This window comes from Falco cherrug, chromosome 7, assembly GCF_023634085.1.
Source record: "Falco cherrug isolate bFalChe1 chromosome 7, bFalChe1.pri, whole genome shotgun sequence".
Lineage (NCBI taxonomy): Eukaryota > Metazoa > Chordata > Aves > Falconiformes > Falconidae > Falco > Falco cherrug.
In genome coordinates this window covers 21303810-21319753 of record NC_073703.1, presented here as the reverse complement: position 1 = coordinate 21319753, position 15944 = coordinate 21303810, and positions in this window count along the sequence as shown.

Below are 15944 nucleotides of genomic sequence, written 5' to 3'. Positions count from 1 at the left end.
TACATATGTGGAGACTGAAGACGTTTTAGGAGGCTATAGTATTGTTCTGTCACAGAAGACACTGCAGGCTAAAAAAAGGTTTGCAAAACAGTGAAAAGCACTTAAACAGTCTTAAGGAATGTGCACTAAAGCTAATAAAATTACCCTTGTTTAACTGGAATGTCTAATTTGATCAACAGCACTGTAGGTAGTATTGATAGCAAATGAGATTGAACAGAGACTGGCCTTTAAATCCAAAGGTTAGGGATGTTAAAATAAATTTATTTTATTTCATTTTTAAGATGGTCCTGCTGTCCTGGCTTCCGTATGCACTCCCTATGGCTGTTAAACCACTATTCTCATTTGTGTTGACTGTTCTTTTTGTCTTCTAAAACTCATATCCTTTTTCTTTCCTAAATCCCCATATTTCTCCCTTATGAACATCTTTTCTTTGCTCCTTTTTTTATGTGTCTGATTCCACCTTCATCCCCTTACGTTCTTTATCACCAGGCATCCCTTTTCTTTCCTCTTTCTCACGTTCTTTCTTTCTCAAGTAACATTCTTGCCTTTTCACACTCTGCAAGTGTGCTTATAGTTCAGTATTGAGTCTGGGAGGAATGCCACCGGACTGCCATCACTACTAAACCATATCCTACATTATCTGCTCTTCTATCGCTGCCTGGGTTTGACCCTGTTTGTGCTAGCACATATGAAAAAGTTGTAGCTGAAATTGACATGGCTGTAAAGTTTTGTAACATTATACAGAAACTGTTTTTTTTTTTTAATGCTTCTTTGTCAAAGTCCTAAACAAACAGATAGAAAGCATGATGTGGATCATTCCTTTTTAAATTTAACTGTAATTTTTAAAGAAAGATTGCAAAAGGTAGCAGTACCTAGAGATTTTAATAGTGCTCTGTAGTTTCTTGTCCTTTTTTGAGTTCCTCAACATCTCTTTTTCTTTTGTTCCTTTCTTCCTTCTTTCTCCACAAACTCTTGCCTTTGGTGTTCAGGGAAAAGATATATTCTGATACTTGTAAGCCTTAGCATTTAAATTTAAAATCCATTCTGATTGAAACCTGAATGAACTTGCTTGGGAGGAAAAGAAAAATCCTCTAGACCTCTCATTTTGTAAAGTTTGTTCATTAGGTTCCTCTTGGTGGGATATTCCAAAGGGAAGAGGAACTTTGTGCTGGTCCTGAAAAGTCTGATTTTTAACTGCATTGAAATATTTCCAAGAGATTATGACCTGTTTTATTCATGATGTTCCATTATGACTCCACACAATATTATTTGTGTTACGGCAGAGCCTTGACAACTCAAGCTGACTGATGAGGAGTAACTGAGCTAAGCACTTGAAAAATACTGTGTGAGAGAGTCTCTAACTTAGACACCACCATCTCTGGCTCACTTTCAGTAAATGGTAGCAGCAGTGGTGGCTGCTGTTACTGATTTCAATTGTAACTCCTTGACTGCAAACTAGTACTATCAAAGCACAGGTGGTGTTTTTATAGAGCAGTTTATATGTGCTACCTAACATTGTATGGCAAAGCCACAAGCTGCATTTGAACTATCAGACTTATATCCCACTGTTGTAATGCAAGCACAATTTGTTTCAGTACTTCCCTCTGGGTGATTATTCTGCTCTTTTTTTAGTATTTCCATTCTCTTGGTTCACCTGGACTGGGAAGATGTGCTCATGTCTCTTGTTAAGCATGGGCATAAGGGTGTCTGCTTCTGCTGGATTTGCACATGTGTTTTCTTTGCTGTCTTTCTGTTCTTCTCTGTTTCTCAGATCTTCTGTTTGGCCTTTTCCCCTACAGATGCTTCTCTTCACTTTTGCTGCCAGAAACTTTTATTGTTCTTGGCCTATACATTTTCCTTAAAAGCTCCTTGCAGCCTTTCAGTTTCACTGTCCTCTGCATTCAGCTTCATCTGCCTTCCAAACCCTCAGTCTTATGGAGCTCCCTGACTCTTCATGACTGTTTCTCTTCTGGCTGGCTGTCTCTGTGTTCGTGCTGTCCAGAGGATTAGAGCTTTCGGTGTCTTCCCTTGAATCAGAGAAGGGCGAGGACCCAAGTCCAGCGCACAAAATACCTGACAATGAAAAGGGTCAGAGTGTGTGTGAGCTCACTCTTGTCTTACCAACTCGCCACTCTGCAGCCAGTGCATGAAGTCTGGGCACACATTAATTTGAATGAGTACTGGCTGTGCTAACAGATTTCCGTGGTTTGATAATAGGAAATTTTTCATGAGAGCTGCTGTAGTGGGATTTCTGGCAACATGTGTTCTCTTTAGTTTGTCATTTCCATCAACAGGTTGCAAATCTTGTTCATCTGTTAGGGATGAACTAGCTACCCTGTCAGCCAGAAAAAGCAAGGAAGGCTACTTAGTTTCTTTCAGTTGCTGCATTTAGTGAAATAACTGGTGTATGAGTGTTGCAGGGGAACAGAATAGAAAAGGGGAAGAAAACCCTCTGTGGGGAGCCAGATATCTCATGAAATGCTTGAAGATTAACTGTGGGGGAGGGGGAACCCTAGAAACTTTCCAAAAAAGAAGACCTACGATGGTGCAAACTGTGGCAAATTTCTGTTTTTTCAAGTCTCCTTGAACTCAGATTTTTCTCATCTGTGTGTGAAGTTTAGAGCATTTTCTGTTTTTCTGATCCTGCTTTCTACTAAGTTTGCAAGTCTCCAACTTCTCTCTGAGCCTTTGCAGTGTTCTTCTCTAGTGGGAACCATCCCTTGGGTTCTTCCCCCACAAACAGCTCTTTGGTTTATAAAGGAAGCATTTTTATTTTGTTTTTGTTGCTGCCATCCAAGACTGACAAATGGGTTTAGTCCCAGGCTCTTCCTTCAATTATTAATGAAAAATACTGTATTACCTGAGGCTAACCCAACATTGCGTTCCATTTCCAAGCCTTTGGCAACCAGCAATCTCATTGCTGTCTAAAATGCAGAGAAGAAAATCTTTTGCCTGTTCCTTTTTCCTCCTCTGCTTCTGCCTCTCCTCCCTCCCTTAAGAAATACTTCACTGTGTGAATTGCAGGATGACTCCAATGAGTTTGCTAAGAAAGTGTTGTGATAAATGTGAACATCATACAGTCTGATTGTCTCTTGTTTAGGATTTAAAGTATCGATTTCTGAACATTACAGAAATTTAGACATGGGTTAATTAAACATTTACATACATGCGTAGAACAATATATTGTATGGTGCAATAATATGCACTTTAATCAGAATCTGTGGGTGTTGTGTGTTTGCTTGTTCCATGTTAATTGGTATCGTGCTGGCTCCTAGCTTAGGTCTTTGGCTAGATGGAACAGAATAGACATGGTGTTTTAAATATTTTAATTAGGACCAGCAGTTCCCGGCTCACTCATTTCTCATTGGATTGTTTTTCATGCATGAATAAATTAGCTAGCATGGAAGTACTTTGCAGAAAGTAGTTGCCCTCTAGCCATAAAATGAGTCCTGTTCATTAATACTTTAATGAAATTAGCTGTGAGCAAAATATCATTCCTTTTAACTGTGTTCTAATTTCTTAATTTTAATTAGGCACATAATTGTAGTATACTGAAATTATCTTAATGTACAGCAAGAAAAGTTCTATCACCATGGGCCTGTGGCTGAAACTTTGAGCATACTTGCAGCATATTTCAGCTTGCAATTTTTCTCTTCAACTTTTCCTAGCTAATCAAAATCTTTTCCTTACTTTGTTATTGCAACATGATGTCAGGAACTGACTAGTGCTCTTGAATACTTGGAAAACTAAAAGAATCACTGATGCTGTGTTTTGTTGGCAACATTCAACAACCCCAATTTTACAGTCCAACGTAACCAAGGAGCATTTCTAGTAAGCGTAGAATGCACAGAACATACTTGTTATTTTGATTTTTTCTCCTGAGATTTTCCATGTTTTGCTAACCTCGAGTTGCTACATTTACTTTATAATTTTGCAAACTGAGACATGAAGCAATGAGAATGTATGAAAGCTAAGAAATTTAGATTTTGGCAGCTTTAGCATAAGTTGTCTTATACTAGTTTAACTGGTATAAATTAGTCTAGGTTGCTTATAGATGCAGCTTGTTTCCACTTTGGCAGATACTGTTCTTCTGGATGCAATGTATTTACTGGAAAGACAAATGTATTCTGGCAAAAACATTGGTTATGCTATCTGGCAGCAGGTTTAACATGAGTATTTAGAGTGAATGTCCTTATCCTGATAGAGAACTGGGGGTAGAAACACTAAACTAGGTAACTTTTTCTTTTTTAGGAGAGTTAAGCACCTTCAATCCAAATTTATGTCGGTGGGGATTTAAACTTCAACCTTTAGTATTTTGCTCAGAACTGCAGAGAAGTGAGATGAGAAGACAGAAATTAATCTTGAGTTTTAAAATACTGAAAAAGGGGCATGTAATTATTTGCCCTAGAGTTTTTGCATCCAAATCCATTAAAAACTATGTTTTGTATTTATCATATTCTTAAGCAAAGATAATTTCAAACAGTAGTGACTATACAGATATGAAATGTGCACTTTGACCCAAGCAATCTTAAGATGAAATAACAGTGCACCAGCATCTTGAACCTAGTGGTTTTATGTAGTAATCTCTTTCTCCTGCACAGTGCTGTATAAACCTGTACTGCAGAAGTCTGCAGCTGTGTCTGTAACATGCCTTTCCAGAATTCCTGTCAAATCCTTGGTGCAAAATGCAGGTGAGCTCCAAGTTATCCTCCCTCCCCACCTGGAGGTGATGCACTTTAGTACTGTTAGCCATTTTACCAGAGTGACGGGGACCTTTGTCATTGCTGAAATTGAATTTCTAATTGAAATCCTTTTTGGTGGCATATTTCACTGCCTGCTTTAATTGGCACCTGCTCTAAATAATATTGATATTTCTTATTCAAATAATATATTATGGCTAATTGTAATACTTCATTATGCCCACAATTAAGTGAACTGAGGTTAGTTTACAATTAATACTAATACTAGTTGATGTGCAATTTGAATGTAATTTGCTGCTGTTAGCAGATTGCCAGTGGAAAGAAGAAAGCTAAGGGATTTCTTGTTTCCAGTGGCAATCTTGTTTTTCTAGACAAACAATTTTAAATAAAATGTGAGTTATATTCAGATAACCAACAAAGTAATCAGACTAAACATTCTGGGTTTATTTCTGGTCAGTCCTGGGCATTCTTCTTTTGGTAAACACACACTCAGACCCTCCCTTTGGAGACCTAATTCCAGTTATCTATTAAAGATTAGTAAACTTAATGCAGCACATCTTTAATTGTTTCATGTTATGGGAGACACAAGATAAGTTCAGAAAACTTGGGCTTCACAGGAGGCAATCTTCAGTATGATGCATTTGCGTCAGAATGATCGGCTTGTATTTGATTGCAGATTGCTTTAATAGTGATAACGGGGTCTTTAAAAAGAAAAAGGCTGTGGGCTGGAAGTGTGGTGTGGAACTTCAGCTACTGATAACAAATGCTACGGTGATTATTCTGAAGAAAGGAAATCCCAAGGTATTTCTTTCTTGTAATGAAATCTGTTTGGGTATAAGTATTCAATAGCTTCCAAGTTATCTGTACCTTGAAAATTATTTGTTATAGAGGTGAATGATATTGGCAGGTGAACAATAGTTGGTTTGCTCTACTTCATCAGTCAAATTTTTTCAAGTCCTTCCAGCACTGGAAAGTATCTATAAAATGTGCTTGAGCAGCAAATTCAAAATGCATCATCACTGTGCTCAGTTTGCTGACTTGAAACAATCATATTAGAAAACATGACCTAGCTGTACTTCTTATAGACTCCTCTGTAATGAGACTTAAAGGGAAGTTAGATGTAAAATTGCTTCAGTCTTTTTTTTATGTTCTCAGATAAGACACCTTTGAATCAGACCTAACTGATCTTACATAAACTTAAAACCTGCATGGAAGCTGAAGTAAAAACCAAAACAACAACAAAAAAAAGGGGGTAAGCCTTAATGGAATTTGAGTAACGAGCAACATAAAAGGGTGGATCAAAAGCCTGTTGCAACATCCAAGTCCCCATACAGTTGTAATTGGGGTCCCTTTCTCACCTCTGTGACAGTATAGTTACTTACTCTACATTTCGGAGTAAGGTAGTGGGCACTAATATGGTATTCAGCTACCAAAAAGGGAATTTAGGCAGTGGGAATTAAATTACTTACATTGGAATTAGTTGAGGAAAGAGGAAACACATAAATGAGGCAGGGAGCTCACTCTGTGACATTACGATACGCTACCTGCATTACAAACATTTTTCTGGTACAATTAAAATATGTCTGTAAACAAACATAGAGTGAGATTCGTTTTGCACGCCCATGGCCTGAATCAAACAGCCTAGGGCATGATGAAGGGAGGGTGACATGATCAGTGTTGCTTGACAGCAAGACATGGGGTGGAACTGCCACAACATGCACGTTTCTCAGTGCTTTGTGATCTTAGGCTTGTGTTGTGTAGCTGGGGTGTTCAGTCCCTGGTATTCAAAACAGCAATTTAATGGATAGGTTGTTTGGTGGGTTTTCGCCCATGTTAGCTTACAGAGGACTTATGTTTGGATTAAACATGGTCTCTTAAAATTTTTAGTTATATTTGTTTTAAAGTGTAGCTGCTGGTATTTTATAAAACATGGAATCTAGACCTACAAAGGCCCAGAACTACAAAAATGTTGATTTCTTTGAAAGTTTACACTAGAATGTTGCTGGTTTTAGTGAACTTACTGCCACATAATTCTAGCCTAGTTTTTTGGTTGGTTTATTTTGTCTTTTTTTTTTTCTTCTTCCTGAAGAATGCTACCGCTTCTTAAATTATCACTTCAGTACATCGCTATTTGTTAAAAAATAATTGAAGAAAGTCATTAGATACCTGGAATGAGGAGAAATGCTGGGACTTGTGAAAGCCCAACTTGAATCAGGACTAATTAAAAAAAAATAAAAAAGTCTTCTTCACAGTTTTTAACTTAGCCTTATGATTTCCAGATCAGTCTGAAGCTACCTGAGATGCATGTGTTTCTTTTTCTGTAGGACCGAAGGGTATTTTGGGAGAAACTAGATTTTTCTTTACCATGTCAGAAAACAACCCAGTAATTTCAAGTGATCTTGATAGAAGATGTGGTTAGAGTGATTTGGAAAGTCAGGTAGACAAAACATTTTAATAATGAAAATCCTTTACTGAGTTCTTTTTCCTTCATCCACAAGACTTCTTAGACAAAGCATTAAGAGATTATGTGCCAAAAACTCCCCCTCAATCTTGTTCCACTCTATCTTTCTAAATAGTTGTATGTCATAGCATTTACTTATAAAATGTAACATTTGACTTAAAAATCCTTTTAGGTTTCCTGCTGTTATTCCAAGAATGCCATTTTTAAAGCACCAATGACTCTCTTCAGAATGGCATCTGTCTTCAATCAGTGGTGCATCTGATTTCATTATAATTATCTTATCATTTAGATTAATCAGTATTTTGTAGTTTCAGTTGATTAGAAAATTACAAGTTGAACACAGTATTCATAACAAAAATACAAACTAGATGGTAAGTAAAAGAATGCTGGAGAACAGTGGGTGTTTAACAGCCTGTCTGTAATTTTGAACTCTGAAAACTGCTGCTTACTGTTGCCAGAATTTAGAGAAGCCCTTGGTAATAATACAGCATCAATGTGTCAGAAGCTAACAGCATATTGCCTTTCAGAGGGTGGATGCTGTTCATTTACACAGTTAGGGAAAATTTCCTTTTATACTTCATTTTCCACTGTGCAAAAATCCTACCTCTACCAGTGAATCAGCTGCTTTGAAATACTCAATCTCTTCTCGCCATAGCATTTTTCTTGGGAATTCAGAAAAACATTAAGCTTTCTCTGATGTTTTCTGATGTGGCTAGCAGTTTTTGCTGATTCTTGTTTGTGGTCAGCTTTGTACACTTTGAGGTGACTTGTATTTCAAAAAGTACTGAACACCCTTTCAGTCTGCAAAGTATGGAATTGTTTAATAGAATCAAAGATTGTGTTACAGAGTCAGGCCTGGTAAGTCATGTGGCAGACGATTAAAGACTTTAATTTTAACTGCTCATGGCCATTCCTTCTTTAATATTGTGTTACTTCTTCCTTATAAAAGGAAATATCAAATATTAATGTTTCTAATAACATAAGTGTTAGTTTGACTTGTTGGAATGTCTCTGCTGTAAATTGTTTTTATAAATAAGGGGGAAAGGTGTCTGTGCTACAGATCAGGAGTATTTAGTTTGGGCTATGAGCGTAATTAGATAATGATAATGGTCTGGGACAAAATGGATCAAACTGTTGGCTGTGCTACTCCATTTGCACTGTATCATCTGTGGTCTAAGTGGTTATCTCCAGTTTCAAAAAAGCTCATGTGGAATTTTTCTTTTTCTTCCTGCACAGTGCGTCCTCTTTCAAAATGCTTACTGCAATCTTTCATGAAGAGTTACTGTATTTTCTCAAAGAGAGCATCAGTCATACCTTCTGCCAACTCTGAGTTCTCTACAGCATTCTCCTTTATTTCCATCCAAGCACATAATCAACCACATACTTTTATATATGTTACGGAGTCTACTTCTAATGCCAAAGGGCTAATTGTGACACTTGGCATCAAATGTTTGGGAAAGAAATCTAAGCTCACTTTCTGGTAACTTAACTCAGTTCAAGCAGATAATACAAGGATCCAGTGCTGCAGAATTAAACAAAACCAAGGAAAATATTTTTCCATTTCATATTTTTTGCCAAAATGCAAAAGATGGCACTAGGCAACAGGGAAAGATATTTGACAAATTTGCATCCTGGGATCCAGCTTTCCTTTCAAATACATTTAATTTTAGAAGGTATTACATTTTTATAGGGAAATCTTTGTCTCCTTTAGCAGCTTTTCTACAGGTTAATACTCCACAACAGAGTATAAATTAAAAAAAAACATCAACACAATTCATGATTCTGGAGGGAAAAGTGATGTGAGCTTCCATGGTCCTTGAATATCCAGCCTTATAAAATTTAAAAGAGCAATGTCTACATTACTGCTCTCTGAGGGATAGGTATGTTTCTCCTGCAATCATGAACATATCTAGTTGTTTTGTGGAGCCTGTAAAAATAATTTCAGAAACCACAATCCCATCAGTATTTTTCTAGCAAATATTGTCATACTTCACAAGAGAGACAGTGACATGAGTGTGCTACCACAGTACTACTGTATTAAAGTACTCATTAAATTTATGCAGATGGTAGTTTCTCTATGAGGAAGATGTATTGATGTTTACCATTATGAATATGAAATTGTTAATTGTGGATTTTGAAACTTCAGGAGGCATTTTGAGCATGCAATTTATCTTATGACAAAATTCATCCTAATAGAGTTGTGTTGAGCTCTCAGAATGACAAAACCAGCAGGGCAGTCAGGCAGGCTCTCCCTGGGGAAAAAGAACTGTTTTGACATCTGTCTGAATACAGTATTTTTGCTGTTTTTCAGCCAGACTGATACAAAAGATGCTTTGTTTGGAACTGTTAAGGGCATAATGCTGCAAGCCAGTCACTGTAAGGGGGCTTCAGTTCTGTGAAGAACATAAGCTATATGTTTTAAAAATCATTTGTGTTTGTTAGAAGTGTAGAGATTCCTGATGTCTGAGATAATATTCTGCAGCTCAGCTTCCCCAGGTAAAGTGGATACATGTCTGATGCGAGTGTTGTGTTCATGGCCTCATGTCCCAGTCAGCAGAAGGAACAGCAGTGTGAGCCTCCTGAGGAAGCACCAACAGCCACCTCTCCTGCAGGGAGGTCAGTGTTGTCTCTCAGCTATGAAAAGTGTGGGTTTGTGACTAGTGATAAACTGGTCTCTTGATGATGGCTGATTTCAGTTTGGTTTGATGAGTCTCTTCCTGAGGTCAGTCTCCTATCTTCCTGATCTGCCTTCTCCAAGTGACTAGGTCTTGCCTATGCTACAATACAAGGTGTGCTTTAAAAAAAAATCCACAAACCCACAAAAAACCCAAACCCACCACCACCGCCCCCAAAAAAATTCCAAAACCAAAACCCACAAGACCACATTTGTTTGCTTGTGACATGTTCTGTTTCTATTGTTGTTCAAGAGGAATGTGGTTTGCTGCCTGGAGAAAAATGGTCATGAGGCAATGACTTGATGTAGAAAGGAAGATTAGGTTGATGGAAGAAATTGTGGAAGGTTGTATTTTGACAGACGAAGATGTGTAAAGTTAGGGAGAGATCTTGTCTGGAGAAAGACAAAATGTCTAGGGGGCTGAAAAGAATCAGAGGGTAGAGTTCAGATGCAGAACTTCTCAGAGGGGTGGAAGGCATGCTTTTCACCACTCCTAGGGATGCAGCTGTGTTCAAAAGGGGGTATAAATGAATGTTTTCAAACACCTGAATGGAAACAATCCATTCTTTTTGTAGAATTAGTACACTTGGATGGCTAACCTCACTGCTTCAAAACTTCAATCGAAGAGGAAAACAGAAAAATTAAGGACTTAACAATAACTCGGTTACATGCAGAATTTAATTTACTTACCTCTATAAGATTGTATGCAATATTTTGGAATTTTGAGATCCAGATTAATGTAAATTTTTTACATTTTATATAAATCTTAATTTTTTAACTTCAACTTTTCAGGATTTGGGGTGTTCTCTACCTTTTTTTCATCTTCTTGTCTTACAATGTTGGACGAAAAGAGAAAAATGGAACTTCTTGAGCACCATGCAAAGACATGCTGTCATTAGGACAAAGCTCACCAGGTGGCGCTGTTTGACATAGACCGCCGAACTGCTGTGCGAGCTGATTTCCAGTTATGGGAAGATGCACTAGATCGTTAATTTTTGCTACGAAGTCTCTGAAACTGAGCAACAGAATTTTGCATGCAGCCTTATTCTTTGACTTGAGCAAATGTTTGAGGCAAGGCTACTCTGTGTGAACGAACACTACTAATGAACAAATTCACAGGAAAACTGCTGCAGAAATACACTTGTATTGTATAGATAAAACTGTATAAAGAAAATGTGGAGTTGAAGCACCTGTACTAGCTTGTCAAAATGCTATATATGAAACATTTTTTTTCCTTGCACAACAGGGATCCTGAATTTTTCCTCTATTTTAATGAAGAGCTGGGTCACTTACTGAGTATATGAAGCAGCATTTTGGACTGAAGTGTTGAGTGTTTCCATCTATTTCATTTTTTTGAAAAGTCCTTAAGAGATCCACTTAGTTCCTACCCCCTGCTGGGGGGGGAAGGGGGGAAGCGGGGAGGGGAAGGGTGTTCTGGTATATGTGACTGCTTTTTTACATTAGTAATCAATTCATTGAAAGAGGAACTTAAGCCAGAATAAATAACACACATGTTTAATAGTGTAGTTAACCATGGGAATAAAGTCTGTAACTCAGTCTTTTCCAAGCAGCATATAAAAATTCAGCACTGGACATAGTTAAGTACAATATATAGCTTATGAAGTTTGATAATATCCATGACTCATGAGCTGTCCTAGCTTCTCCATGTGACTGACTGAGGAGCATCCAGTGCGTGCTCATTCCTCCACTTTTCTTATTGAAATTACTGCCAGAAATCTAGAAATTGCTATTTCACTGTCACATCCTCCTTCCTTTTTCAGATTCTGGTTGTTAGCCCATGAAGACCCATGTTGTGCTTGGCTGTTCCAAGCAGGTGCAGAAGAGAAGGGTGGCACTGGAGGATCTGAGCCTCTTTTCCTTAGAAAGCTAGTCAGAGGCTAGGTTCACACTGACTCTGAGAGCACTTTAAAATTAACATCCTTTTCACACAGATAGATATCATTTTGTGGCAGATCATTCTCTTAATAAGAATCAATTACCTGTGTTTTTTTATTATTATTATTTTTTTCTCTCTTTTCTTTGAGAATCCAATTGCATGGAAAAGTCTCAGGGGAGGTGTAAGATTATGTTTTTAAACTATTAATTTCTTCTGATTATCATACTGCTTTCCTCATGCTAATTGCCAAACCTTATGGGATCTCACTAATGTGAGATACAGCCAGGAACAGACAACAAAATTGGAAGACAGCAGACGTGGTGATTTTAAACCACACTCCTAGGCTCATGGCACAGTGCTAAGAAATGGAAAAGACCAGTCCATCTCTCTTCCAGCTCAGTATTGTCCCCACAGCACATTGTGAATATGTTTCATCTCCTGTGTTTTATGTCTTTCACATGATGTAGGGAGTTTCCACACACTTCCCTGAAGAGATTGTTCCATAAACTTGTGCAATTTATTGTGAGAGGCTTTGCTGGTGTTCTGCTGTAATTTCCTCATTACTGAGATATAATTATCAGTAATGTAATTATACATACTATAAGGGATTTCTTTTCTCTCTGTGGTATTTACACGTTCTTTTAGAATCATAACCCTGTTTCTTTGCAACCCTTTTAGCTAATACATTCATTTATAGTGTATTCTTGAAATGGCTCAGTATTTTTTAATCAACCTTTTTTTTCCTTTTATGAAAAGAATTAATGAATCATGGTATCATGTGATTTGTTTTGAATTGAAAAACTTGCAGCTGGACAAAACCTTGTAATCAAAAAGGTTTTTTAAAGGAAAAAAAAATGTTGTCTGAAAATGCTTGCTTCCCTCCAAATCATCAATATTTTTTTTTGTTGTTGAAGAATCAGAAATCCCCTAATTACTAAAAGGTCAATAGTAAGTATATCTATAAATCATTTTCTTGGAAATATTTACATATAGATGCTCATTGTTAGGTGTTATAGATACTGTATTATGCAAGTAAAAATACATATTCAGGACTATCATTCACTTGCTGCTTTTATGGTAATCATGCTTTGCTATTCCACTTGGTGCTCTGAATCTTCTTTGAGGGTACGGATAGCATTAAGTCCCTAACTTGGATGCTGTGAATCTCTTTTGTCCCTACTCTCCTGCTGCTGTCTACAATAGTATATGTGCTTGTTTATATTACTAGTTTTTAAAGCTCTTTTTACTTTACTAATGAGAAACTTGCTCCTTTCTTTTGTGGAGGTCATCATGTGGTTATCCAGCAGAAAGCAATTGACAAAACAAAAGTTTCCCTATGACTTGGAATGTTCCAAGTGAAGGATATTAGTGTAAAGAACTGCAGGCTTCGTGTAATGAAAGAGATTGTATTCCTGCAGGATTTGTTCATCAGGGAAGGGAACTCAGTGTCTGTTGCCAAGAAACTGTCACACTTGCCTTAATTATGATTAACAGCATACACATGTACCTGAGAAGATTTTTTTTTTCCTCATTGACTTTTGTAGAATGTCCATGTCATTGCTAAATATTATTTCACTGGCATCTGCTACTGTAGTTTTTATGATAAAAGCTGGTCTCTGGTGCATCATCCATCTATGCAGAAAAATTATTTGCAGTGCCTGCATCTATTGCCAGTTTCAAATGGTTTTCTCGACAGATTTCTGTTTTACGTAGCACTAAACTGCATTTATTTGTATAGCTTTGGGCAGTTGTATACTCTAATCCTAATTTCACTTCTTGAAAATTGCTTTGAACAGTGAAGAATAATGCTGTTGCTGTTCATGATCAAGGTATTTGCCAGTATATTTAGCTACTGGCTCTAAAGCCTATCTTGGTAGTAGTTCATAATCTGTATTGATGAACTGTTCAGACTTGCAACGAATCCAGCAAGTTTGCATTGTAGAGTTTGTTATTCTGCTTTTTCCCTATCTCATTTATTGTAAGAGGAAAATCAATAATTCTTAATATAATATTTTTAAAGGAGAAATATAGTATGGTCCATACATTATTTTCTTACAAGGATGCTTCCAAACACTTGCATATCAGAACCATGAATATGTGCCATTGTTATTGTAGCAAAAATGACTGTGGATAGAAGTGTTGTAGGTTCTTATTTCACAGTTACTTTATACTCAAAAGTGATTGTATTTTCTAGGATAAGCCAATAGAAGTCAAGGAGAAATCAATAGAAAACAATGATGGTATATTCTAGCAGAAACTATGTATTGAGAACTAAGCCAGGAGAATGTAAACCTGTGCTATATATATGTACATGCATATACACGTATGTATGTATATACATCAGTGCTATCCAGACATTTCTGAACTCATCTCATTTCCACTTTCTCCTTCTCTTCATCTCATTGTGTTGTACAGGTAAAGCTATTGGTCACAGTTGTCCAAAGTCAACAGTGGAGAACTCTGTCTATCTCTTGTTAATTAGACATTTAAGCTCTAATTGGCAACAGTTAAGACAATCAGTTTGTGAATGTATATAGCATTCACTCATGAGGAACTGTAAAGGCGATTGATCTAATCCACTTTGTACACCAGAAGCATTTACTTATTCACAGCTGAGTGGCTTTGATACCAAAGGACAACTGGTTTAGGCATTCACAGATAGCCAGTAAGGTGCAAAAGAGCATGGCTAACATTTGGGCATCTTGCTGGTTTACAGTACGAAATCTTATATGGACTTATTTAGATTTATAGTGTACATTGAACGTTCTCAATGGAAGTAGTTTTGTAAATGAATCTCAGTGTGTGAGGAAAGCTAAAGAGGTGTTTCACTGAGAATGCCAAGCCAGGTCCTAGGATACCTGTTAACTAATACTTCTGTTTGCAGCAGAGTGAGTGGGGAGGGGATCATCGAGACTTATGAAGAGGATACAGAACCAAATGCAAAGTATTTAGGAAAAAGATGGGAAATTTTGCAAATCTCTTCTCTTTGGAATTACAGGGAACCTGTTCTTCCTTCAGTAGTCTTTACTGTATTTCTGTGTTTTGCGCTAAGTGATTTGGAAGCTGGTCTTGCACACTGTTAGTCTGTCACTTCAGTTACCTGGGAGGCTAGTACAATGCCTGTGTAGAATATTCTGCACTGTTATAGGCTGCTTTCACATATACATTCTGGGTCAATAACAAAATCAAACAGAAGTACAATGGCTCTTGGCAGCAAGGTACAACTGTAGAAAGATGCATTGCATGTATTCTTGCTGCTTGGTGCTTGTATTGGTGAACAGCTGAGCTGATTTGACTGAGTCATCATTTCCCCTGCTGGTGTGCTACAGGTTTTTTACATTTGAGTGACAATTCGAAGGCATTTTGGCCACTGAAGGTATAATCTGACTTGCAGTTGCTTAGGAGCCAGTGTTGGGTTCACATCCATAAAATGCTGCATCTCCTCAATGCATCTGAAGCTGTGATTGCAGCAAGGCAGGCACCGCTGACTGAGCTTCACTCCACAAACTGCAGGTAGCACCGGGCCTGCAGCCACAGTAGGGAGCCCAGTCCCTTTTTGGCTGGTGTGGTCTGCACCAGAACTGGGCCAGCCCGACTCAGCTTCTCTTCCCTGAGCCACTGACCCACCCTCCTTCTCATTAGCATCTGGGAAGGAAGTGAAACCCTTAGCTGCTGCGTTCATAGTTTAGCCAGCACACTTGGCAAGCAAATTTTGATTCCTTTGCTTGTAATTAGGAATTCATGCTACTTCTGTATACAAAAGAAGAGGATCCTTCGCATTAAGGTGAATGTTAATGTCTTTTTGTGGTGTTGCTGTTAAAGGCTTTGTCACAGGTGCCAACTGAAAAATAAATTCCCAAAGTTCCAAAATTATGATAGGGCATTTAACCTCTGAGCTGGGAGTTGGTGGTGCCTAATTATGAAAAAAATTAGTTCTTGGGGTTCGTGATGAGCCTTATAGGAGATTGCTGGATGCTCTGGTGAGCTAGGCTTAAGGTGAATTAGCAAGCTAGAGGGAAGGTGCTCGTGTCATAGTTGTCACCTTACCTGAGCACAGGCTTCTGTAACTCGATTTAGAGAGTTGTGAATCTGTGGCAGTGAACTAAAGCAAGCTCTGTTCTGTGTGAGTAGGCTCATACTGAATTGTATTTTGCCTTTGCCAATGGGTTATATCTGCACCTTTTACCACTAGCACTTTTGTAAAAAGCTGTG